General features: G+C 36.9%; 1 protein-coding gene and 1 long non-coding RNA gene across 3 annotated transcripts in view; both read right to left on the bottom strand.

The window, feature by feature from the left end:
* Positions 1 to 25,736, bottom strand: part of SPPL3 (signal peptide peptidase like 3) — a 146,560-nt gene that overhangs the window by 114,893 nt on the left and 5,931 nt on the right. The window lies entirely within an intron of this gene.
* LOC116878527 lies at positions 22,195 to 22,699 on the bottom strand. The gene is made up of 2 exons (XR_004384852.1): positions 22,617 to 22,699; positions 22,195 to 22,407 (listed from the first exon to the last, which is right to left on the bottom strand). It is a non-coding gene; the product is annotated as an uncharacterized LOC116878527 (long non-coding RNA).

Raw genomic sequence — 25,736 nt, 5'->3', positions numbered from 1 at the left:
TTGTTATGCTCCACAAATAAGTGAAACCATATGATAATTGACTCTCTCTGCTTGACTTATTTCACTCAGCATAATCTCTTCCAGTCCCGTCCATGTTGCTACAAAAGTTGGGTATTCATCCTTTCTGATGGAGGCATAATACTCCATAGTGTATATGGACCACATCTTCCTTATCCATTTGTCCGTTGAAGGGCATCTTGGTTCTTTCCACAGTTTTGCGACTGTGGCCATTGCTGCTATAAACATTGGGGTACAGATGGCCCTTCTTTTCACTACATCTGTATCTTTGGGGTAAATACCCAGTAGTGCAATGGCAGGGTCATAGGGAAGCTCTATTTTTAATTTCTTGAGGAATCTCCACACTGTTCTCCAAAGAGGCTGCACAAACTTGCATTCCCACCAACAGTGTAAGAGGGTTCCCCTTTCTCCACATCCCCTCCAACACATGTTGTTTCCTGTCTTGCTAATTTTGGCCATTCTGACTGGTGTAAGGTGGTATCTCAATGTGGTTTTAATTTGAATCTCTCTGATGGCTAGTGATGATGAACATTTTTTCATGTGTCTGATAGCCATTTGTATGTCTTCATTGGAGAAGTGTCTGTTCATATCTTCTGCCCATTTTTTTATACGATTGTCTGTTTTGTGTGTGTTGAGTTTGAGGAGTTCTTTATAGAGCCTAGATATCAACCTTTTGTCTGTACTGTCATTTGCAAGTATCTTCTCCCATTCCGTGGGTGGCCTCTTTGTTTTGTTGACTGTTTCCTTTGTTGTGCAGAAGCTTTTGATCTTGATGAAGTCCCAAAAGTTCATTTTCGCTTTTGTTTCCTTTGCCTTTGGAGACATATCTTGGAAGAAGTTGCTGTGGCTGATATCAAAGAGGTTACTGTCTATGTTCTCCTCTAGGATTCTGATGGATTCCTGTTTCACGTTGAGGTCTTTTATCCATTTTGAGTTTATCTTTGTGTACTATAATGAACTTTTTAACAATTCCTTTATTAAACCCTGAAATTATATTGAAAACTTACCTAGCCACATAACTTAAAAAAAAAAATGCCTTAACTATAATATGAAGGAAAGAGAAAAGGAAACTGACTACTAAAACACTAACATGTAAAAACTTGAGCATCACTACACCAGAAGATATTATCCAGTAAAATGTCTGCATCAATACTATGAATCACCATGAACCTGACACCTACAAATGCTAACTCAATCAGGTATATGAAATGGTGACCAAAATACTCTAAGGGGTACCACTGCGAACCATTTTTCCAAAATGGTAAACAATTCTTTGTAAACCTCTATGTGAAAGGACGTTACTCAGACCCTGATGTACATACCAAATGCATTCATTGACTGCAATATATATTAACATCACGTAAAAATGTCTTGTGTATGTATGTAGAATATTTTAGATTGAGGTCATCACAGGAGATTCCAACCTCCTAAGACAGAACAGTTGTTCACTATATAGCACTGTCCTGCACAATGTAAGACATCTAGCAAACTTAGCTCACTATCACCTACAACAACCTCTAGTGTGGTGACAACCAAAAATGCCTGCCCACCCTGCCAACAGCACTACCCTACCTGAGAACTACTGAGCAAAGTAACTAGGCTAGGTATTTAAAAATCATTGGCATGCTACTATTTACTTCTTAAATTAGCATTTTTGCTACTACACAGTATTATTCTGTAGCTACAACTCACTTTAATGATCCACATAGAAGTAGTTATAAAAACAGAAACAAATACTACATCTAAGCATATCACAAATATATGTAATCAAACATGATTCAAATACCAGAATGGAAACATTTATCTTCTGGAACAAAAAGAATTTCAAATGTAGTGATTTCAAATAGACAGCTGAGAATCCAAAAATAGGAATATTTAAAAACTGGATTTTACTGAATTAGCAATCTATTCACTACCAGGAACTGTTCCTGAATGTCTCAATACTCTCTCAGGCATGTATCCATAAAAATTAGTAAGGCCTAGGTATATACCCAAAACAACCGAAACCAGAGATTCCAACAGCTATCTGTAAAGCCATGTTCATAGCAGCATTATTCACAATCAGCCAAAAGGCGGAAATAACCCACATCTAACAACAGACAAATGGATATGCAAAATGTGATACAGCCATACAATAAAATGTTCAGCCTCACAAAGGAAGAAAATTCTGACACATGCTACAACATGGATGAATCTTGAAGACATCATGCTAAGTAAAATAAGTCAGTCACACACAAAGAAACACTGTATGACTCCATTTAATGTAAGAGTAGTCAGAAAGTAAAATGGTGGTTGCCAAGTCCTGGGGAGAGGGTGCAATGGGAAATTGAGTGTTCAATGGGCACTGAGTTTGAGTTTGAGAAAATGAAAAAGTTCTGGAGATGAATGATGTGATGGTTGTACAACGTGAATGTACTTAATGCCACGAACTGTACATTTATAGTTAAAATGGTACATTTTTATTTACATATGTTACATAAACATACAGTTAATATATATTTTATTATATATTTATGTATTTGTATATTTAAACCAATTTTAACAATTAAATGGGGGGGGGCTGAAAAATTAGAAAGTAGAATTGACACAGAATTTGTTGGCCAATGAGGGGCACCTGGGTGGTTCAATCAGTTAAGCATCTGCCTTTGGCTCAGGTTGTGATCCTGGGGTCCTGGGATCAAGCCCCACCTTGGGCTTCCTGCTCAGTGGGGAGCCAGCTTCTCCCTCTCTCCCTCTGATCCTCCCTCTGCTCATGCTCTCTTTCTCTCAAATGAATAAATAAAATCTTAAAAAAAAAAATTGTTGTCCAATGAAACGGATAAACCGTTGAAAGTACAAATGCAAAAAAATTTGTATTTAATTTAATTTTGTATTTAATTTAATTTAATTTAATTTAAACAGGAAGACTTCTAATTCTGAACATGAAGTGGTAACTACTACAGGAATTGCCCTACTCTTGTAAACAACTAGAAAATCTGACAAAATACATGAAATAGTTTTTAGACATTGGACAAACAGCAGCACAAACTGTGATCCTTGAGAAAAAGGAAGCAAAGAAAGTAAAGTCCATGACTGACCAAACTTTACTGCCTGGAGGCAATTACTAGGCTTCACTGCAGGGACAGAAATTTGAAATAGGATTCAGAGGTCTGACTGTACTGAAGAGAAAAACAGAGTAGGGGGAAGCTGAGAATTTGCAGTCAGAATTTGAGGAATGAAGGGCTGAAAAGCAACTAGCTGCATGCAAGTAGAGATCTAATGATCTATAAAGGAGTTCCTTTTGATCCCAGAAACCTCCTCAAGAGCAAGGAACAAACTACCAAAAAGCAATCAGTCCAACAATTCTCAGAGCTCACACAGGGCTGGGAATCATCTGTGATCCAATTAGTCAAAATGGAGAAACTCAGTCACTAGAAGGATCACACTCCAACATGGGGCTACAGTCTAAGGAGAAAGACAGCTGTGACCAGCCATATAAGCCTTCAAAGCTTCACAGAGATCAAACTGGTCTAAAAATTACTTAACTATGTATACAACAAAGTCTGACATTCTTTAAAGGAATATAGCAAAATTCAGTACCCAGAAACGTAAAATGTAAAATTCACAATGTTCAGCCATACAAAGGAAAGAGGAAAACTATGATCCACATCTAGAAAAGTTAATCAAAATCAACTGAAACAGAACCATAAATGGAATTAAAGACAAATGGGACATTATGGATTTAAAATACAAAGATGTTATATTATAAATCTGGTTCAGATATATGTGAAGTGGAAAGAAAAGAAATAGATTAAAAAAAAAAAAAAGACCCAATGGAACTTGTAGAAATTTTAAAAAAGATACTATCTAAAATGAAAAATACAGGGCACCTGGGTGTCTCAACTGGTGGGATAGCTGGCCAACTCTTGATTTTGGCTCAGGTCATGATCTCAGGGTCATGGGACTGAGCGTGGAGTCAGGCTCCACACTCAGCACAAAGTCTGCTTAAGATTCTCTCTCTCCAGGGACGCCTGGGTGGCTCAGTTGGTTAAACAGCTGCCTTCGGCTCTGGTCATGATCCCAGCGTCCTGGGATCGAGTCCCACATCGGGCTCCTTGCTCTGCAGGGAGCCTGCTTCTCCCTCTGCCTCTGCCTGCCATTCTGTCTGCCTGTGCTCGCTCTCTCTCTCATAAATAAATAAAATCTTAAAAAAAAAAAAAAAAGATTCTCTCTCTCCTTCTGCCTCTCCCCGCACCACTTGTGTGTGTGTGCGCGCGCGCACCTGCGTGCGTGCGTACACATGCGCACTGCCTCACACTCACTACCCTGAATGGGAAAAGAGATGAGACACTGCAGAAGATAATATGAGTGAAGTGGAAGACAGCAAATAGAGACTATCCATAGAGACAAAGATTGGGGAAATAAAAAAAGAACAGAGCCTCAGTAACCTGTTGGACACTATCAAGTGTTCAAACACAGATAACTAGAGTCCCGAAAAAGTGAAGGGAGAGCAGAAAAACAAACACACAAACAAAAAACCTTGAAGAAGTAATAGCTGAAAATCTGACACACTTGATAAAAACTGTAAGAGAGCCAAGAAACCCAAGTCTCATACAGAAGAAACAAAGGGAAAAAACCACTTAAGTACATCAAACTGCTTAAAAGAAAAAATGATAAGGAAAACTTTTGAGCATCCAGGGGAAAAGGCCACACTATTCAAATAAGAGCATAGATGAAAATGAAAGCAGACTTACTAGAAATCACAAAGGACAGAAAAAAAGTGTAAGATCCTAAAGCACTACAGAAAAAAATTTTGTCAACAGAAAATTCTATACCCAGTGAAGTGTTTTTAAACACAAAGACAAAATAAATCTTTTAGACAAATAAAAGCTGAGAGGATTCATCAGGAGCAGACCCCTGCTACAAGAAATGTTAAAGGAAGTTCTTCACATAGAATACTATCAGATATAAATTTGGATTCCTAAAAAGGAATAAAGAGTGAAACAAATTATAAGTATGCGTAAATATAAAAGACATGTTTAAAACAAAATAACAGGGGCACCTGGGTGGCTCAGTGGGTTAAAGCCTCTGCCTTTGGCTCAGGTTGTGATCCCAGGGTCCTGGGATCGAGCCCTGCATCGGGGTCTCTGCTCGGCAGGAAGCCTGCTTCCTCCTCTCTCTGCCTGTCTCTCTTCCTACTTGTGAGCTCTCTGTCAAATAAATAAATAAAATCTTTATAAATAAATAAATAAAATAAAACAAAGTAACACATTGTGGTGTTTACAACATACAAAAAATTAAAATGTCCAATAACAGAGGAACAGAGATATGTGAGAGCATAATGGACTGCATTTTCCAAAGACTGCCTCCCATCTCAACCCATATGCTCTGCTTCCAATGTGACACTGATATTCCTCCAATAAGATGGTGATAGGGTAAGTGTGTGTGCAGGGGGCAGGGGGACATCTATGTTCCCTCTCCTTGAACCTGGGTAAATCTTTGTAACTGCCTCCACCAGAGAATACAGCAAGATAAACACTGCATGACTCAAGATCAAGGCTAGATCATAAAGGCAAAATAATTTCTATTTGTCTGGTTTTTGTTAGGATACATGCCTTTGGAACCCAACTACCAGACTTTAAAAAAATTTAGGCCACATAAAGAGGTCATGTATATGAGTTCTAGCCAACAGACTAATAAGCTAAGGTCTCAGCCAGCCTCAACCACTCAACATGTGAGTGAGCAAAATCTTCAGATAATCCCAGTCCCCCAGCTTTGAGCTCCTTCTGCAGAGGTCACATCATTGGACCGTCCCTACTATTCCCCATTCAAATGCCTCACCATCAGAATAGGTTTGTAAAATTAACAGTGTATATAGTTTTTAGGCACTAAAAGCCATGGTCAAGTAGATTACAAATTAGAAAATACTTTGACTTGAATGAAAATGAAACATCAAAATTTACTGATAACTTCTTATGCCATGAAAGTAACTGGGACAGGAAAAATTAAAGTATGCCACCGTAAATCCCATAAATTATAGGTGAAGTGGTATAACATTATTTCGACACAGTTAGTAAGAAATTAAAGATGTATACTATAAGCCCTATATCAACCACTAAAAATATAAAACAAAGACATAAACCAAGTAAGGCAAAATAAGATAAAATGGAATCATAAAAATTCTCAAATGTTAAAAAAAAAAAAGAGGAAATATAGGAAAGGAGAAAGAACACATGGAACAAATAGAAAACAAATAGCAAGAAGGAAAATACGGGGGTGCCTGGTTGGCTCAGTCAGGAGAACGTGCAACTCCTAATTTTGGGGTCTTGAGTTTATGTTTAATACAAGTATATAATTACAGAAAATATAAACAGTTTACTTCAATTAAAAGGCAAATGTTGTCAAACTGCATAAAAAAAGCAAGCCCCAACCATATGCTATCTATAAGAAACAGTTTAAATATAAAAAACAGGGGCGCCTGGGTGGCTCAGTGGGTTAAGCCTCTGCCTTCGGCTCAGGCCATGATCCCAGGGTCCTGAGATGGAGCCCTGAGTTAGGCTCTCTGCTCAGCAGGGAGCCTGCTTCCTCCTCTCTCTCTCTGCCTGCCTCTCTGCTACTTGTGATCACTGTCTGTCAAATAAATAAAATCTTTAAATATATATATATATACACATATATATATATATAAAAAACACAGATAGATTAAAAGGATGGAAAAATACAAATGAAGGTAGACACTAAGTTAAAGTGGTATAAATATCAACAAAGTAGATTTTGGAACAATGACTATTAGGAGGGATATTAATAATGATAGAGGGATTAATTCATCAACAGGACATAACCATCCTAAATATGTATATACCTAGTAACAAAGCTTTGACAGTCATAGAACTGAAAAGAGAAATACACAAAGCAACTAAAGTTAGGAACTTTCAAAACACCTTCCTCAGTAATTGACAGAATTTTAAAAAATCAGCAAAGATTTGAACACTATAAACCAACCTGACCTAATAGATATTTATATAATATTTCACCCAATAACAGCAAAATACACATTGTTTCCAAGTGTACCTGAAACATTCACCAACATCAACCATATTCTGGACCAGTTAAGAAAAACAAAATAAAACAAAACAAAACACTACTAAGAAAGTAGGGAGGGGAAAAAAAAAAAAACTACTCAAATTTAAAAGGGCTGAAATAATACAAAGCATGTTCTCTACCTGTAAGAGAATTAAACTACAAAGATGCACTTCTAAATATATAAGCCATGGTCAAGTAGATTACAAATTAGAAAATACTTTGACTTGAATGAAAATGAAACATCAAAATTTAAGGCACCCAGCTAAAGAAGTTCTTAGGTGTAAATTTATAGCTTCAAATGGTTATACTGGAAAAGAAGATAGCTTTCAAGTCAATGATCTAAGCTTTCCTCTTGAGGAACTACAAAAAGAAAAGCAAATAAAAGGCAAAGTAAGAAGGAAAAGTAATAATACATCAATATAACAGAAAGGAAAATACTATAGAACAAGCAACAGAAAGCAAAATGATTATTTGAAAAGATAAATAAAATTAATAAACTTCTAGCTCTATAGACTGATCAGGAAAAAGGAACAAGCCACAAATTACCAATATTGGGAATGAAAGAAGGGATATCACAACAGATGTTACATAAATAAAAAAGACACGTTAGCGAAAATCTGAACTTTTTTTTTAAAGATTTTATTTACTTGGAAGAGAGAGAGAGAGAGATCACAAGTAGGCAGAGAGGCAGGCAAAGAGAGAGGGGGGAGCAGGCTCCCCACTGAGCAGAGAGCCTGATGCAGGGCTTAATCCCAGGACCCTGAGATCATGACCTAGGCTGAAGGCAGAGGCTTAACCCACTGAGCCACCCAGGTGCCTCCAGAAAGAATATTATTAGAAAATAAGAAAGATTATCAAAATAAGAATATTATCAGAGTATTATCAGAACAAGAAAACATTATACCAACAAATGATACAACCTAGCAGAAATGAGAAGACAAAACTACCAGTTGCAACATGAACTGTGAAAATACTTGAGTATTCATAGCAGTTTTATTTATAATAGCCCCAAAACAAGAAATAGTACCCAACAAATGGTGAATGGTAAACAAACGGTGATATACCTATACAAAGGACTATGTCCAGCAATAAAAAGAACAAAAACTTCTGATACACCCAACAACACAGGTGATCTCAAAAACATTTTTCTAAGTGAAAGAAGCCAGAATTGACTGTATGCTATATGACTCACTATTTGAAATTCCAAACAAAAACAAAAACAAATAATGACAAACAACAAATCAGTGATTGCTAAGGGCCTAGAAATGAGAGAGAGGCATAAAGGATTATTTGGAGAGCTGGGAAGAAATGTATTTTGACTGTGCTGGCGATCCCACAAGAGCATGGTCATAAACTCAGAGAATTATACACGTAAAATGGGTGAATTTTACTGCAGACAATTAAACCTCAGAAAGAAATTTTAAAAATTACATGGAATAAGGGGCGCCTGGGTGGCTCAGAGGTTTAAGCCTCTGCCCTCGGCTCGGGTCATGGTGTCACAGTCCTGGGATCCAGTCCCATATCAGGCTCCCTGCTAAGCAGGCAAAACAACAAAAAACGGATAAAATTAAAATAGAAAACTACAAGACAATCTTATTTATGAATAATGATGTGAGAAATCTGAAATAAAATTCAAGCAATTAAACAATACCTCAAGAGATTTTAGAAACTACTGAATAGGTTTTGTTCCACAAATGCAAACACTGTTTTTTTTAAATAAGTAAAAGTATTGCTATTGTACAAAGATTTAAGCAAAATGTGATGATAGCAATAGACTCTACATATTTTATAAAATTCAATCCCATTCCTTTTTATAAAAAGCAATAAAATACTTGTTTCTCAATATAATTAAAACAATCCATACCACAAATTTGATGGTTAAACATTAGTGGCCTTCCACTTAAAAGACGAAGAAGTGCCTTATTCAGTTATTTATAATAGCATATATTACATATTCTTTACTCCAGAGTAATTTTTTTTTACTCCAAAGTAATTTTTTAAGGTACAAATAAAACAAGAGAATTACAAAAATTACTGAAATATAGGTATCACTACTTCAGTCTGTATAAAATTTAAGCAAAGAATCAGCAGAATAATTTGTCTAGTACAGCTGTTGGGTATAAAGCGAGTCTGCAAAGATCAATGTAACCCTATACAGCAGCAGTAACCAGCTAGAAAAAGAATGGGGAACTCTCTCCATTAAAAGAGCAACAAAAAGTATAAGATACTTAGTAAATGGTGTACTGAACATATAAAAAAACTAAACTTTAAGGGGAGAAAACTTAGTTATAGAACATATACCATAACATGAAGACGACAATTCTGTCCAAGTTAAAAATAAATAAATACATATAATGTACTTCCAATTAGAACACTAACAATATTGTACAACCTGAGAACTTGGAAAAATAAATGGGTGAAAAATCAAAGAGCATCTGTTAAATCATGAAAATAGGATTAGCCCTATTTTATACCAAAGCAATGCTTAAGGAAACTAAAAAATGACTTTCTCTTGCAAAATAAATGCAAATAGGCTGCTGATTCATTCATTTGCTGACAATCACTGACACTAATTTCTGTTCAATGTTTTGTTTTGTTTTTTTGGAGATTTCATTTGTTTATTTGTAAGAGAGAGAGCAGAAGCACGAAGAGCTGCAGGCAGAGCAGGCAGAGGGAGAAGCAGGCTCCCCACTGAGCAAGGAATCAGACAGGGGACCTAATCCCAGGACCCTGGGATTGCGACCTGAGCCAAAGGCAGACACTTAACCAACTGAGCCACCCCAGCGTCCCTCTGTTCAATGTTTAAATGGCACACTCATAATAGAGACAATCTTTCATTTCCTAAGTCCTAGCTCTGTGGTACAGCTAAAATGAACAATTCATGACCAAGACAGAATCCTTAACAGAAAGCTCACATGTAAGAAGTACTGCATGGTAAATATTTTTTCTTAAATATTTCTAAATGAATGTCTTAAATTCTTCTGTTGTATTACAATTTTACCATATCATATACACTGAAATAAAGCTAGAACTTTTTTACTTGTCCTGTGGACAACAGAAGTTGCAATCACATGTAATTTGCCTCTGGCAAAGCAGCTAGCTGTCCATCTGAGTCAATTTACAGATAATAGGATATAAGCTGACTTTCAACTCTCCAAATTACGGCTGTGTTACGTAGTTCTATAGGGTGTTTCTTTTCTTCACCAAGTTAGGATTTAATTTCCTGTCCTTAGCCTTTGATGAGATTTGATACAAGAAAGAAAACACAACCTTGAGAGCAGCACTTCCCAAAATAGTGTTAATGGAGAACTGTTCCAGGTATTAAGATGCCAAGCAAACTCTTCCCCTGAGCAAGTGTCTTTTAATATTTAAAACAAAATTAAACAGGTTTCTTTATTACCACTTGACTTATCAGACCTCAAAATACACTAGTTCAGACTATGAATTTCCAAGAGAAGGATTTAACATGCAGCATTTCTCAAGCTTACTTGGTTAAAGGTTCCCTTTATTCTCAGAGAACCATTAGTGGCAAAGAGCCTAGGCTTTGGAGTTAAAAATTATCTGTGTGTTCAAACTCTAGCTCTGCCATTCATTAACTATATAATCTTGAGTGAGTAATCAGTTTTTCAACTGTAAAATTATAGTGGGGGAAGCAATACCTATACTTCAGAGGACTGATTTAAAGATAAATTACATACACAGTATTAGGAATAAATAAACCAATAACTTTCAACAAAATTGCAATTTGTCTTCCAGAGAGTAAAAATTAACGATCTTATTCCCATATCTCCCTCTCTTTCTCCCTTCCTTGCTTTTGTCTTTTCCTTTGAGTTTTCATTCCTGGGTTTAACATTCCTATTTGATTTTCTTTTCATTTAACTGTCAGTTAAGGCAGCCATACCCAGAAGCTCTCCTATATACTGACTTAAACTGTTCAACTAAATACTAGATAGAACAAAAAAGAAACGAGTGAGTAGGGTTGAAATACATTACTAAGTGAAAAAGGCAAGACACAGGCATCATGGTGTGTAGAGCACACCATCACTTCATTAAAAAGAAATTAAACAAAAGAATGAAATCAAATGTTTATCATATACAAAAATGGATCCCAAATAGATCAAAGTCCTAAGCATAAGAGCCAACACAATAAAACTCAATGAAGAAAACACAGAAGAAAAGCTTCATTACCTGGGATCTGGCCATGATTTCCTGGATATGACACCAAAAACACACACAATCAAAGAAAAAATAAATTGGGACTTCATCAAAATTAAAAACTTTTGCGCACCAGAGGAAACTATTAACAAATGAAAAGGCAACCTAGAGAATGAAAAGAAAATCATATGACTAATAAGACATCCAGAATATATAAAGACATCCAGAATATATTCAGACAGATATCCAGAATATATAAAGAACTCCTACAACTCAACAACAAAAATCAAACAACCTGAATAAAGAATGGGCAAAGGACTTAAAGAAACATTTCTTCAAATATATACAAATAGCCAAAAAATACATGAAAAGATGCTCAACATCATTCATTATTAGGAAAATATAAATCAAAAGCACAATGATACCACACCCATTAGGATGATTACAATTATCCAAACAAAACAAAACAAACACAAAAAAAAACAGGAAATGACTAGTGGTAGAGAGGATGTGGAGAAACTGAAACCCTATGCCCTGCTGGTGGGAATGTAAAATGGTGCAGCTACCATGGAATACACTGTGACAGTTCCTCAAAAAATTAAATAATTATTGCATTAGCTGCAGTCCCACTTCTGAGTATATATTCAAAAGATTTGAAAGCAGGGACTTGAAGAGATATTTGTATAACCATGTTCATAACAGCATTATTCAATAATACAACAGCTAACTGATAGATGAGTGGATAAAAAGAATGTGGTATATACACAGAATTGAGTGTTACTTAGCCTCAAAAAGGAAGGAAATTCTGACTCATACTACAACCTGGATGAAACCTGAAGATATTATGCTAAGTGAAATAAGCCAGTCACAAAAGGAAAAATAGTATGATTCTATTTATATGAGATATTTACAGTAGTCAAATTCATTGAGATAGGAGAATGGTGGCTGCCAGGAAAGGGAGAAGATAGAACAAATTAGTGTTTAATGGATATGGAGTTTCCAATTCGTAAGATGAAAAAGTTCTGGAAATGGTTAAAATGGAAAATTTTGTATTTTCTATATGCTACCACAATTTAAAAAAAAAAAAGGATTTCATAGGATTATACATGTGCATACATTTCTAGAAGAATGGAGAGAAAGCTAATTATAAATTTTACTAGAGAGGGAGACTGGAGGAGAAGGAATGAACAAGACTAAATAAAAAGGGGTTGAATAGGGGCATCTAGGTGGCTCAGTGGGTTAAAGCCTCTGCCTTTGGCTCAGGTCATGATTCCACGGTCCTGGGATCGAGCCCCACATTGGACTCTCTGCTCAGCAGGGAGCCTGCTTCCCCTTCTCTCTCTCTGCCTGCCTCTCTGCCTACTTGTGATCTCTGTGTGTCAAATAAATCCATAAAATCTTTATTTTTTTTAAAGATTTTATTTATTTGTCAGAGAGAGAGAGTACACACAAGCAGGCATAGTGGCAGGCAGAGGCAACAAGAGAAGCAGGCTCCCTACCGAGCAAGGAGCCTGATTTGGGACTCGATCCCAGAACTCTGGGATCATGACCTGAGCTGAAGGCAGCGGCTTAACCAACTGAGCCACCCAGGCGTCCCAAATACATAAAATCTTTTTAAAAAAGGGGGGGGGTGAATATAGTGGTCTACTATATATACACTAAAAACTAATCTGTAATATTCAATGGTATGAAGAGACATTCAAGGAATTTTAAACAGAAAAAAGGCAGGTAACAAAATACCATTTGCCATTTAATAACAAAATACTATTTACCACCGAAATTACTTAAACACACAAAACACACCAAAAAGTCTCAGAGATGACATTAGAGATCAATGAGAAAAGAAGGGACTGTTCAATAGAGCTGGGACAACTGGATTCCTATTACCCTCTACTAATAGGATATAATAATATAATCAATAATCCTATTATCCTATGTTTAAATAAGACAATTACAGATGTCATCTTACCTAAATTCATGTTAATTTAGGCTAAATTCTAATCTAGACTTTAGATTAACAACTTGTACATGAAAGGCAAAGTGTTAACACTAACCCACTCCTATTTAGAATATAGGAGAATACCTTCTCCTATATGACCTTGGGCCAGAAAAGGATTTCTTATGACACAAAAGCACTCACCTAAAAGAGATTCTAGCAATAGGTATAAACCCTAGGAAAACTCTAAAACATGAACCCCAGGAATATATACTATATATATAAACATGAACACATCACAGAACTCTTTGAAACAGCTCCAACCTAGAAACCTAAATATCCATAACAGGAAAATATATGAATTATGGTATAATTCACAGGGTAGAACATTATACATTCATGAAAATGAGTGCAATAAGTAGGACACAACTTGAAAACAATATTGATTATAAAAAGAAAGGTATAAGACCACATATTTTATCTTTACCACACTCAACTGTAAAAAAAAAGTAAAAACGAACATGTTGTACAGTAAAACATTAATACATAATAAATGTAAAACCCGTTTTTTAAAAAGCAAGGGAATGCTAAATACAGAATTCATGACAGCAGTAGAGGGAGAACAGGTAGGAGGAGGGACCAAGGATTATACAGGAGCTTCAAGAGAGTACTGGTAATCCTGTAGTTCTTTAGGTGGTTGGTGAGGTTCATGAAGGCTTATTATGTCTCATAACTTATATACACAGAGCAGATATTCCATATGATGTAAGAAGGAAAATACACTATGAACCGATTCCTCTTTTTGTGTAAAAAATGATCTATAATTCCTACAACACCCAGAAGAGTTGCATGAAATTTTGCCATGAATTTTCTAGGTAGGTTAAATTTTAGGTAATGACAATTTTTTTATTACTTGAGATGTCTGATTTTTTTTATGAACTTGTGTGTAATTAAACAATAGTCACAAGCATATATATTTTTTTAAAAGACCTGCAAAATGGATGCCTGGGTGGCTCAGTCAGTTAAGCGTCTGCCTTTGGCTCAGGTTATGATCCAGGGTTCTGGGATTGATTTTTGCATTGGGCTCCTTGGTCAGTGAGGAGCCTGCTTCTCCCTCTGCCTGCTGCTCCCCCCGCTTGTGCTCTCTCCCCCATTCTCTGACAAATAAATGAAATCTTAAAAGAAAAAAAAAAAAGACCTGAAAAATATGCAACAAATTTAATGAGGCACTGGAAGAGGAATATGCGGTTTTCTTTTCTTCTCCTGTTCATCTGCATTTTCCAAAACAGCACCAATAATATACTAGGGTTCTATAATCTCTTATCTGATACTCTTGTAGCCAGAGATGTTTCAGAAATCAGATTTTTTCTTTTTTCTTTTAGAAAGGCAACACAAAAACATGTATTAGGATTATGTAACATACCCTAACATCAAGCAGTGCCCCATAATCAAATACAAGTATTTCTGCAACAGAGTGAAAAGTCACACTAAGAGGGATAAATAGATAATACAAAGAACTTCATGGGGCATCTAGGTGGCTTGGCCAGTTACGTGGCTGTCTTCAGCTCAGGTCATGATCCCAGGGTTCTGGGATCATGCCCCACATCCGGCTCACTGCTCAGTGGAGAACCTGCTTTCCCTCTCCCTCTGCCTGCCCCTCTGCTCTGCCTGCTTGTGTTCTCTGTCAAGTAAACATAAAATCTTAAAAACAACAACAAAAAACTTCATATCAGGTCTTTGGTTTTTTTTGCCATAGGAAGAGGTTTCAATTAGGTTTTATCACCAAAAGAGCAGAATTGTTTAGTACACAGAACCAGAGAAGTAAGGCTTCCAATTCTGTCCCCACTGGGCCAACCGACTTGGAGCTTAGTAACTGGAGGCTGTGCACTCAGTTGAGAACAAGTAAAATAGCTGTTAAAGGAATATTTCATAATAGCAATAAATCAAAGCATTTCAAATTCTAAACTAAAAAACATTACTTTTCTCTTAATAAAGCTAAAGCTTTCAAGCACATTTCAAAAATGAAGAATAAACAAGTGTCAAACTAAAATATTTAGAGATTATCAAAATCATAACGTGTATCAAAAATTTGACATAGCCACTCAGTAAACTGTTGACCAAAGAAAGTATCACTCATGGTATTCTTTAATTCCACAATTGTGCACTGAGGACCTACAACTCATAAGGACTTAAAATTCAAATTCAAGTCCATGAACCCAACAAATGGGCTCTGGGTCCACACAATCACAAATACCAAGAGTTCAAAAAAGAGTTCAAAAGAATTCAAAAATGAATGCAATAGGATATATCATGTCAATTAGATAGTGACCTTGTTCTCTCAGTCAGAAAACCATTCACAGACTACAATACAAAAGCAAGTGAATTCCATTTAGAAAAACTAACTGCATTTAAATGCTCAGAAAAACCAGAACCATGGCCGATGGAACATTTGTTAGAACCTTAAGACATCCAATAGTCAGCAATACTTAATGCAATGGTCAAGTATGGGGCAACTTTTTGTGTCTAACGTTGCATGTGCTCTTAAGATAGACTTTTTTTAATCCACTGTCACTGGAGCACTGATGAGCTATCTCCTTATCCCTAACCCACCTTTGTGGCAATGATCTAGAACTGATCGCAGACATCAAGGGGTCACCACTCAACTGCCTGCAGGGGCTAGGTAAATCATATAAACTACTGATGTAGAGATTCAGGGTACAGCACATAAAGTGGTGGGCACTGAGGCAAACTAGAAAATATAAGCTATGGGTGAAGGTACTCAAGTATTAAGACACCTGACAAAATTCAGTCCCTCTAATAATAAACGATTGACAGACATGCCTTCTATACAATGAATGGCCCATTCTGAAATCTCTTGAAGTTTTAATTACATTTGCTGGCGCTAGATCCAGCAAATGCCAGCAGTCTCGAACAACAGTGTAAACTCATAGAACAGAGAATCCTGTTTATTTTGCCTTAGTTACTATAGTGAAGCCCCAGCAGGCATAAAGTCAGTCATTAATTAGAGATCAAATCTACAGCTTTATTTTGTCTAACCAAGTAAGCTATGTGGTCAGACAGTACAAGTACAAGAACAGGCCAAAAGAGACTCTGACTATCTAAGAATAATCAGAATAAGGACCGAATAGTAGTAGTTCTTTTATTTGCTAAGAACCACAGAATCTGGTACATCCTTGATGATGAGGGAGACCAGTTTTTTCTTCCTCCTGCTAACTAATCTCTACTCATAGCCAAAAATCTGAGCTGTAAGGAGCTTGTCTCTATACCCCTCTGAAGATGTTCTCCCACATTTAAAAAAAGAAAAAATGCAGTAACAATATAAAACTGAAGAATCAGAAATACAGGCTGATTAAGCACTCATCTGTTTTTCCTGAAGATACGGATCATTATGCTTGTGAGAAGAAATTCAGATCATAAGCTCTTAGACCTCCATGATGGTGCTGTTCAATATGGCAGCTGCTAGCCACATGTAGCTATGGAGCTTCTGAAATGTAGCTAGCCTGAACTGAGAAGACTTTCTACTAAAAAATGTAAAATGTCTTGTTAATAATTTTTGTACTGATTACATATAATCAATGATACAAATATCTGATACACTGGATTAAATCAACTATATTATTAAAATTAATTTCATGTGTTTCTTTTTACTTTTTTAATGTGGCTACTAGAATACTATGAATGACATAGGTGCTTTATATTGTATTTCTATTGAACAGTGCTAAGCCCAAAAAGGTCGTATTTTACAACTAACTCCTCTAGTGATCATCTTCCTGGCAAAGAATAGATATGGAGGACTCCCCCCCCCCCCCCCCAAAACAACCCAACAACTTCAGTCATTAAACCAGTCACAATCCCAAAACGACTGGGATGCAGCAGGTTGCCAGCGTAATCTGGGCATTCACTTACCCAAAAATAAAGAACTCATGTAATAATCACCTGAGGTTAATTTCTTCCTAAATGATTCTAGCATGTAAAATAAGGAATGAGTAGCCTGAAGAAAAATCTGTGAGACAAAAAAATTTTTTTCCCTAATGCTAGATTTTTTAGGTAACTAAAACTGAAGCGTGACTTTAGTACTACACTGTTAAGTACAAAGAGATTTAACATTTTATTTTTTATTTACTTATTTTACAAACAGATTTAGTATATAACTATTGCTTTTATCCTCTATAAACCCTTCATTATAAACATTACAGAAGTAAAAACCACTTCTCATTAGACTGGCTATAATAAAAACATGAACAATGACAAGTGTTGGTAAGGAGGTGGAGAAATTAGAACCCTCACACATTACAGATAGGAATGTAAAATGGTACAGATGTTTTGGACAACAATCGGCAGTTCCTCAAAATGTTAAACACAGAGAACCCTATGAGCCAGCAATTCCACTCCTAGATATTTACCCAAGAGAAATGTAAACATACATACATCTGTACAAACGCTTTTACACAAATGTTCATAGCAACCTTATTCATAATAGTCAAAAAAAAAAAAAAGGGAAACGACCATCACCTGAGAACAGATAAGTAGAATGTGGTATATCCGTACAATGGAATATATCTGCCAATGGAAAGGAATGAAGCACTATACTGCCACATGGATGAACCTTGAAAACAGGAGACTGAGTGAAAGAAGTCAAAAGACCACATATCGTATTATTCCATTTATATGAAATAGGCAAATCCATAGAAACCAAGAGTACATTACTGGCTGCCAATGGCTGGAGAGAAGCGGGGGGGAAGAGAGTAATTGCTAATGGGTACAGAGCTTCACTTGAGATGGAAAAAAAAAAATTCTAAAATTGATTGTGGCGATGGATGCATAACTCTGTGAAAGTACCAAAGACCACTAGATTATACACTTTAAATGAGTGAATTGTATGTTATGTGACTTATATCTCAAAAAAGCTTTCTTAAAAATAGAAAACATTAACAGAAAATAAAATAAAATATTAAAGTCAAAACCTGAATGCTACAGAAGGGACCTATATGAAATCGGACTATATGATACACTTCATTTTAGAATAGAATGAAAATGTTTGACAACTAGTCATACGAAAGCAAAGAGGGAACTTCACTTGTGGTTGATTGCATTACTGGCCCTGATTCCTCACTCCTCCTTCAATCTACTCCTTAGCCCTGTGATTCTGCAGCTACTCCCACAAATGGGCAAGGCTTAGTTTTGTGGTTCCTTGTCTTTGGTTTCCCCCATATGACTTGCTTTGGTTGAAAGAATGACCCAGAAATGTCATGTATGCCAGTTCTGAGTGTGAGCCTCAAGAAGTCTTGTAGATTTCCACCTGCCTTCCTATGCTTCCGTCAACTGTCATGCGAAGAACTTCACCTAGGTGCTGCTGCCCATTCAGTCTAGGCCTCAAAATAAATACACATGAAACAGAGCTACCCAGCTGACATACAGATCTGAAGTTGACCAGCCAACCTGCAGACAGCTATTTTAAGCCACTAAACGTGGGGATAATTTGTTATACAGTATTAAGATGGCAACAGCTAACCAATATAGTAACCAATACTCCCAGTGTATTTTGAAGAGGTTCCATAAACAGTGATGATCAAGGCAGATCTCGCCTAACATTCTGCACAATGATATCTTAAATTACTTAGCATAAAGAGTGAGCTACTGACCTCAAATGATATTTGATGCCTGTCCCCTTGAGCTCTTAAACTGAAAGTTGAGAGCAACATACTTTCCCATCTTACTAATTTTACTTTTTTAAGGGTTATTTTTTTTAAAAATCAAATACAAAATATTTATTTATTTGAAAAAAATTGGGGGCGGGCACCTGGGTGGCTCAGTTGGTTAAGCGTCTGTCTTCAGCTCAGGTCATGATCTCAGGATCCTGGGACTGATCGAGCACCATACTTTGCTCCCTGCTCATCAGAGTCTGCTTCTCTCTCTCCCGCTTCCCCCGCTTGTATGCTCTATCAGATATTTAAAATCTTTAAAAAATTTTTAAAAAACTTTTTTTTCAGATGGGGAAGAAGAACAGAGGGAGAGAGAGACAGAGAGAATCTTAAGCAGGCTCCATGCCCAGTGAGGAATCCGACCCTGAGATCACGACCGTAGTCAAAATCAAGAGTCGCTTGATTGACTGAGCCACCCAGGTGCCCTGGAATAATATTTATTTAAATAAACTATGTGTCAAACCACTGAGAATAAACACACAAACAAAATGTAGTCATGTCCTCAATACTTCAAAAGGAAACACTTTTTTTAAAATTTTATATGTATAAAATCAACAGGACTTACCGACTTGTTTGATGAGGGTTAAGAATGTCTCCAAGGTCTCCAGATGGCAAGTTGGTAAGTCTACCCTGAAGCACAAAGCTGGATTTGCAGGCCATTTGCACCTCTGCCTCATAATGACTCTCAATGACTTTCCTATTCTAGGAGCTGGCTATCTTTTCATTTACACTCATTATCTGAGCTTCATGATGCTTGAGTCTCTAATCTTAACCTTGTTTCTACTGTCCAATCACATCTGCTATTCACTGCTCTCTCCCACTTCTACTTGTTATTCTCTTCTGTTCTAAGTTTGTTCTAATATATCACCTTTAGGTCTGTAGGTTATTTTCACCATTGCACAACATGCAAAGACACAAAACAAAAACAAACTTCTAATCCCCTAAACTTCTGGTTTATGTCTATTCAGATGACCAGTTGATTTAATCCTGACCTAAGACTGAGGCACTGCTACAGCTATGAAATTTAAAATATGTATGCACTAGGCCAAGAGATTTTTTTTAAATTGCCCTTTCTGAATTATAATTATTAAACAAGAGAAAAGAAATGAGTTAAAAGAGAAAATAGACTTAGAAATGGGGAAAAAAAAGGCAAAATAAGTTTCTATTTTTAAAATATTTTTAGCTCCTTAAAACAAAAGCTTAAATATAGGAGTATGAATTTCTGAAATTGTAGCAAGAGAGACAGAAAATGTTAAATTGCTCAGAAGCTACTTTCCATATTGCTTATTACTCCTCATACCTTAAAGGAAATTTCCTGCAAAATATTTCATTTGAGCACAAGATTGAAACTTTTCCCTAATTACCACCCTCCCAGCACAAAAAAGGCAGAGCTTTTCCCCTTTAAAAAAAATAATATATGTCACAAAGTGCCTGTTTGGGAGATAAAAGCATTAATAAGTTGGTAGCAGCTGGTCTGTGGTCAGGTTGAAGAAGATGAGAAGTGAAGATGATGACTCTAAAGAACCTGTGGTCCCCTGTGAATGTCCCCCGCACGTATTCCGTTCAGGGGCTGAGCCACTTTCTCTTCTCAAGGTGCTGTGTGGATATTAGTAAGTTAGGCAAAATCCGGCCACAACCCTTGACCCAACTTAACAGTAACAATTTTACTTTAGTATTTTCTTCCAAGAGTTGTGAAATGTTAGGTAAGTATTCTCTCTTCTATGTGTCCTGTCTATTCTAAATCCAGCACCTGGTAAATTTCACCTCCAAAATACCCAATCTTTAAAAAAAGGAAAATCTATGGGGCGCCTAGGTGGCTCAGTCATTGGGCATGTGCCCTCGGCTCAGGTCATGATCCTGGGGTCCTGGGTTCGAGCTCCAATTCAAGCTCCCTGCTAGGCAGGAACCCTGCTTGTGATCCCTTTCTTGCTGTGTCTCTGTCAAAATAAATAAAATCTTAAAAAAAAAAGGAAAATCTCAGCTTCTACTATGTGTAGGTCCTTACACCTAAAATCAGTTATTTTGATCCTATGCTTACAGAATTCATGCAGGGGGGGAAGACAGTCACATAAATATATTCAATACAAGGTCAGAAAAATCATAAAAGGGCTGCCACATCACAGGATCAGAAAAAGAACTACAGGCATCAGAAGAATATTTCTCCTGGGCGAATCAGAAGGTTCTGTAACAAGAGGACAGCATTTCAGCAGTACCTTGAAAGATGCTTTGGACTTACATATTTAGAGACTTGGGAGAAAAGACTAACCAGGTATAGGAGTCACCTTAAATAAAAGGGGAAATGATGAGTAACCCAGTTTGGCAGAAATAACAAGCATTTTAAAGAAAATACAGGGAAGTAGGGTTACAAGGCAAGACTGTTTCGAAAGTCAGACCAAAGAGGTTGGATTTTACACTGATACAACACACACACACACACACACACAGATACAATTAAACACACACACACACATACACAAAACAGGAAACAAGACCTTCAAAAGCAATACAAGCTGAACTAGTGGCAATACAAACACGAGAAAAGCAAAGAGTAAATGTATACACATTCCCCATTAAGTTCCCTTCAAAACTCTTAATTGAAATCCGTGATTAAAATAAACAAATAAAAATCTCTAAATTTAAACTACAGTTAAAAACAGAAAAGTCTTGGGCGCCTGGGTGGCTCAGTGGGTTAAGCCGCTGCCTTCGGCTCAGGTCATGATCTCAGGGTCCTGGGATCGAGTCCCGCATCGGGCTCTCTGCTCATCGGGGAGCCTGCTTCCCTCTCTCTCTCTGCCTGCCTCTCTGTCTACTTGTGATCTCTGTCTGTCAAATAAATAAATAAAATCTTTAAAAAAAAAAAAAAAAAAAACAGAAAAGTCTTTCCAAGATCAGTTTCTCCTCCTCTCTAGCTTCAAATACACAATTCTCTCCTCTTATCAAAAAAAAAAAAAAGAAAACCAGAAGACTATGGCCCCTGTCTATATCAAGCATCCTATCTTCTTTCCTTATGTCTTTCTCATCTTATCTTGCCAACAAATGGCCCATACCCAAAGGATGCTTTTATTTCTTCATTACCCTGACCTAATCTGCCTTTCACCCTCACTACTCTGATCTTTATTAGTGCACTTTCACTAATGACTTTCTTTGCAAATTCAACAGTCTGTTTTTTCTTCATTCTCTTTGAACCCTGTAGCCTTTTACACTCTTGTCCCCCAAAATTCTCCATGCCTTTTCTTTCATCACTGTTGAGCTTTGCTAATTATCCTACTTCTGATGGAGCTTCCTCTGACTCCTCTTCTTCCTCCCATTTCTCAACTGTGAGGTTTCCCAAGCCTCAACTTCCAGGCCTCCATTCTGCCCTCAGAACTACTCTCTCCGTCTTGGTTAACTGACCCCATCTCAAATCTTTAACTTTCACTAGCCTCACAGTGGTCCCAGGTGGCATTTCTGTAACAAGCCTAGACTTGAGTCCCTATAAAACTTACATTTGAAAATATTTTTAAGATATCTGACCTTAATACTTTTTTTTAAAAGATTTTATTTATTTGACAGACAGAGATCACAAATAGGCAGAGAGGCAGGCAGAGAGAGAGAGAGAGAGGAAAGCAGGCTCCCTGCTGAGCAGAGAGCCCAATGTGGGGCTCAATCCCAGGACCCTGGGATCATGACCTGAGCTGAAGGCAGAGGCTTTAACCCACTGAGCTACCCAGGTGCCCCGTGACCTTAATACTTTTAAGGTACTGGCGCTTGCACTAATCAATGCAGAGGTAAGAGAATTCAATCTCTGAAACTAATTTTTTTAAAGATTTTATTTATTTGAGAAGAGCGAGAGCATGCAGAGGGAGAGAAAGGAAGAAGCAGACTCCCTGCTGAGCAGAGAGCCAAACACAGGGCCTTCATCCCAGGACCCTGAGGACCGAGCCACCCCAGGTGCCCCTAAAACTAACCTTTACCTCTAACAGTATTTTTGCAAGCACTTTTGAGAAATAAATGTAAATTGGGGGGAGTTTATAAGTCAGCAGAGCATATAGTCAAAGGTTTAAAAGTTAAGGCTGTCAGACAAAGCCCCAAGATTTACAAGTTTGGAAAGCAAAGCTAGACAACTTGGGCAAAAATTAAGACAAGAAAACAACAAAGTCAAGCACTGTACTTCAGTCAAAATGTCTGTATAACCAAATTGAAGAAACAATTAAAACTCTGCTGCACATGTCCTATTTAGGTCAAGAGTGAAGCCAAAGTCTGAGGCCCTCAGATGAGGGGGAAGTGGGTGTGCCTGGAATAAGTAGTGTGGAGTAAGGCAACAGGTAAGAGACTGCTAACAGCCCGTCCTTGGGCATTTTAGGGTATGAGTATCCTGTGCATTCCAAAGAAAACCAGGAAAAGACTAGGATTATCTACATCATTGTCCTCTTCCCTCATCTGAGTATATTATGAAGGAATTTGCCTTCTAAGATCAAAATAAAACTTACATGAAAAAACTTATTTTTGTAAGTTTTATTCAATTCACGATTTTTCTTTTTTATTTTTGGACTACGAAATGGGACTAAAAGAAGATGGCCTTATAGCACATTTCAAAGGCAACTACATTAATCAATGATAATTTGCAAACTATTCTCCTTCTTTTTATATGGCATTGTTTGGATTCTCAGAATGGACATCTCAAAGTTTAAAGACTGGTTATATTATGAAATGAGAAAAACCATTTCTGTAGTGAGGAATTCTGTACTTGGAACCTGTCTGGATCTAACAACGTAGAGCACAAATACCTTGTTTTTATATTTCACTTAGTAACTTACAAAGCATTTGCACATGTATTATCTCACTGAATCCTTGCAACAACTCTTCGGAGTAGGACAGGCATAACCACTGTACAGAATACAATACTGTGACTCAAAGACAAGACTAGGATCACAGTTCATCAGAGATAGAAATCACCCTCAAAGAAAAAATTTCCCAATTCAAAGAAACCAGAATGGAATTAGATCCTCATATTTTAGAATTTCGATTTCAAACCAAAATTTAACCAGTGGAATTGGCAGAATTGAATACTTATTGAGCAACCAATTATATTCAATATAATTCACAAACACAGAAAAACCAAGTAGAGCACACCTCTACTTTAGCACACTTTGGGTTTTTATCCCTTAGCGGTTCTTCACTATCAATACCAGAACTCCAAAACAGAGATTATCAAGTGTCCTTACCAAATTAGGGTGACACCCAAAAGCCAAGAAATGGGATTTTCTATTAGGTCTCTATTAGGCTAATATATATTAATTGCCTAATACCTTAAAAATATTTTCTAACCTAACTTTTCACAGGTGCTCAATCTAGTCTAATCACAGCTAATGCATGGGTCTGTTTTAAGCTGTGGCCCTAGTGAGACCTATTAATAAAATCTGAGAGGTAAGAATTCATTGTGAGGATCCTGGGGACTAACTGTAGATTTTCCCTATAAAACTGAATTTGGTACCTGGAGCCCCTCTAGACACCTAAGAGATTAAAATTACAGAAGAAGAGCATTCTACCTCTAACTTTTTAAGTGAGGATTGGAAAATATTACAAAAACTTGTTGCAAAGCTGTAAAAATTTACTGATTTATACATACAACATATAAAACCACTATTTCCTTTAACTCCCAAGAAGCAACCATTAAACTCCAGAAAATATATTCTAGAATTTAACAAATCAAGTCATACTTAACTGCTAGGGACAGCAATAACATAAGGCTCAGATGCCAAATGTAGCCAAGAGTATTTGGCTAGACACCCTCCTCTTAGAACATCCCCTGATTTTCCAAGAGATGATTTGGTGAAACATGAGAATGATAAAAACTAAGTTATTAATGTTGAAGTAAAATACAGTTACACAGAGCTCCGTAACACCTCAATTCATGGCATTTGTCATCTCTAAAATAAATGGTCACACACAAATCTGTTCTAAGAAATGCATGGACATTAGGCATTTTAATTCATATCACCATTTGGGAAATTAAAAGCTGATATGGTTACAGACTCTCCAGCTTCCCTCTCCCCCATCCTCAGGCTTCATAAGAAACCCTGAGGAAAATGATTTCAGTACAAATTTCTGGTCTTAGTTTCGGTTAATTTCAGTCTGATTCACGCATCACCAAACCATTATTACACCACCTTAACTATAAGCAAAACATGTTTTTAAAGTGAGCAAATCTAAAGTCTGTAATGCTAGACACATATTTTCTTTTTTTTTTTTTTAAGATTTTATTTATTTATTTGTCAGAGAGAGAGAGAACAAGCAGACAGAGTGGCAGGCAGAAGCAGAGAGAGAAGCAGGCTCCCTGCCGAGCAAGGAGCCCGATATTGGACTTGATCCCAGGACCCTGGGATCATGACCTGGGCTGAAGGCAGTGGCTTAACCGACTGAGCCACCCAGGCATCCCAAGACACACATATTCAACTAAATAGTTTCTCTCTGAAAAACCTGCATAAGGGGGCACCTGGGTGGCTCAGTGGGTTAAAAACTTGCATAAGATGCAAAGACCACAAGATACAAAGAACAGATATGTTCATCAACAGATACAATGATACACAACAGTAATTGCAGGGAAGTGACTTCCATAAAGTTCTAGAGATCTGTGTTATTTCTCATTCTCAGGTGTAGCACTATTTGCAAATACCCAGCAGGATAAAGTCCATTATCATCACAGTAGATTACCTCAATCTAATGCAATCCTTAGAGTAGATCTTAGGATACTTATTAGCCCAGGGGGAAGCGTTCTCATACATTTGTTCAGTAAATATTTACCAGCTACCCACTACATGCCAGGCACTGAAGAGAGTACCCAAATAGAAAGATTCTTACCC

Source organism: Lontra canadensis, unplaced genomic scaffold (genome assembly GCF_010015895.1).
Source record: "Lontra canadensis isolate GAN:19392208 unplaced genomic scaffold, GSC_riverotter_1.0 scaffold58, whole genome shotgun sequence".
NCBI lineage: Eukaryota > Metazoa > Chordata > Mammalia > Carnivora > Mustelidae > Lontra > Lontra canadensis.
Note: the sequence above shows the minus strand (reverse complement) of the source record. Positions and strands in the feature narration are given on the sequence as shown.